Source organism: Ovis aries, chromosome 20 (genome assembly GCF_016772045.2).
Source record: "Ovis aries strain OAR_USU_Benz2616 breed Rambouillet chromosome 20, ARS-UI_Ramb_v3.0, whole genome shotgun sequence".
NCBI classification, from domain to species: Eukaryota; Metazoa; Chordata; class Mammalia; order Artiodactyla; family Bovidae; genus Ovis; species Ovis aries.
Window position 1 is genome coordinate 50,066,525 of NC_056073.1, and position 2,253 is coordinate 50,068,777.

Below are 2,253 nucleotides of genomic sequence, written 5' to 3' on the forward strand. Positions count from 1 at the left end.
GGTCGGTCCCTTGTGGGTCACTTGCTTATATAGTCATTACACTTCTGTTTTCCATAATAAAGGCATAGGATTGATTTCTGTATTTTCAAAATTTACATAAGTGACATCCCGTTGTGGGCATTGATTAAGACCACTTAGTATATTCAACATTTTGTTTTCAAGAGCTGTTCAAGGCATAAACTCAGTTGTTCCCTTTAATAAATATTTTGTGTTCCATTATATTGGCTCTTGATGTTGGAAATTTAGACTGTCTTCAAATTCTCCTCTTACAAACGAGTTAGTGAATGATCATCGGGGTTCATCAGAGAAATGGGACCAATTGTGTGTGCGCGTGTGTGTGCGCGTGTGTGTGTGAAGTAATCATGTCTCTATCCACGTAGGTATAGAACCCACTCTCTCTTTATATATACTTAATATATATAAACACATATTTTTATATGAAATGGTTGTAATATATACAATCACAACAATTCTCAGAATGCTCAGCTCAGCTCAACTTTGAGGCCTCAATTCCACAAGGATCGTTTACATTTTATAGGCTCAAGCCCCCCAAAGCAAGTCCTCTGGCTTAAAAAATCCACTTGCAGTAACTCTTCCAGCCCTGGGTCCCCGAGTAGTCACCGAGGTCCTCTGTGTCCCCGCCTGCAGCATCCGTCTCCTCTGTCGCCCTGGACCTCTCAGCCCTAGTTTCCCACCTCAGCGCTGCTGACGCGGGGGCTGAGGAGTCCACACCAGGGGGTAGGGGGTTCCTGGTTTTGGAGGCTGTTCAGCAGCCTCCCTGGCGTCTACCTGCTCGATTCTCCCCCTCCCCCAGTTGTGAAATCACAGCTGTTTCCATTCCTTGCCAAATGTCTCATGAGGGCAAACCTGCCCCAAACTGAGAACCAGTGACTTAGTCAAACCCCCTCGGTAGAGTCCCCATGGCAGATGCTCTCAGAGAAAAAGCCAGCCCGCCCACTCTGCCCGCAGGCGCTGGTGGAAAGGACGGAAGGATGTGCAGCCTGACGGGCCCTCCAAGGTTGCCCTGGAGCTCTCGGTTCTGAGTTTATTTCTCTGCTGGCTACACTTAGGAGGGATAATTTCATGAGTAAAAACGATATGGTCAAGACAAATTGAGAGCAAATAGAGAAAGAATCTGTCTTTTATTTCTATGGCAGGAAATGATAGGAACCTGAAAGGGAGTTTGCTTAAATTTTTGTCTCCCTAATTTAATTTTCTCTGTTGTTTTCCCGGTGGGGACCAGGCTTCCAGATGTTACCGCTGCCTTTTGATGTTCAGGGGGCTCCGGACAACCAAGAGCCGCAAGCATGAGCCCCCTTCTCCGCAGGCCAGACGCGCGTCAGTCACTGCCACCTAAGACGCAGGGAAGAATCTGGAAGAAGCAGGAATGTTTTCCAAAGAAAACGCACATCGTGAGGTCCGTTCACAGGCTATTTTGACCCTAACTCAAGGGAAAGTTTTTCCCCACGGCCGGACTCTCAGTTAAGCACATTTTAGAGTCTGACCGCTGACTTTTCCTGCAGTGCGCTAGGAAAGAGTGGGCGTCACAGAAAAGTGTCCTGAAAGCAGAGAAAACGGTTGTTAGCCCCTGATGGGAGAAGACAGAATAACAGAAACAGGAGCAATAAAAACCATCTCACGACCCCAAAGCCTTAGGGGCTCGAGGCTAGCTAATGTGCAGCGTAAACTGCACAGACTCTTCATTCGTGCCCTCTCTCGCCGTGAGTAAGGTTACAGGGCTCACAGCGCTGGAGGCCTACGGGCGGCGCTGAGTCTTTATCAAAGCAAGTTTGTGTTATGTTCACGATAGTCAGTCTCACGGGCAGGGGTGATGGTCACGCGAGAGTGTGAATGTATTGACGACCACTGAACTGCACGCAGACGTGATGAGCATGGTGAACATTACGCTACGTATGTCACTACCATTTAAAAAATCAGGTCTTAGGAGGATTGGGAGGTTTGTAATATATTTTGGAAAAAAATAACCAAAACGTATATGATTCAAAATAAAACGGTGGTGCCTAGAAGGGTAAGCAGACTCTCTCCTCGTGAGACGCTCAGGAACAGTGTCTCCTTTATCACAGAGACTTGATGGTCATGATGTCACTGGGATTTGTTCAAAATCAGCAAGCAAAAAACACACACACACACACACACACACACACACACACACAGCAAGCAATCAGGTCCTAATAGAATCAGATGTCATGATTTGGGGACTGGCTTTTTTTTTTAAACTGTGGCAGTGAAATA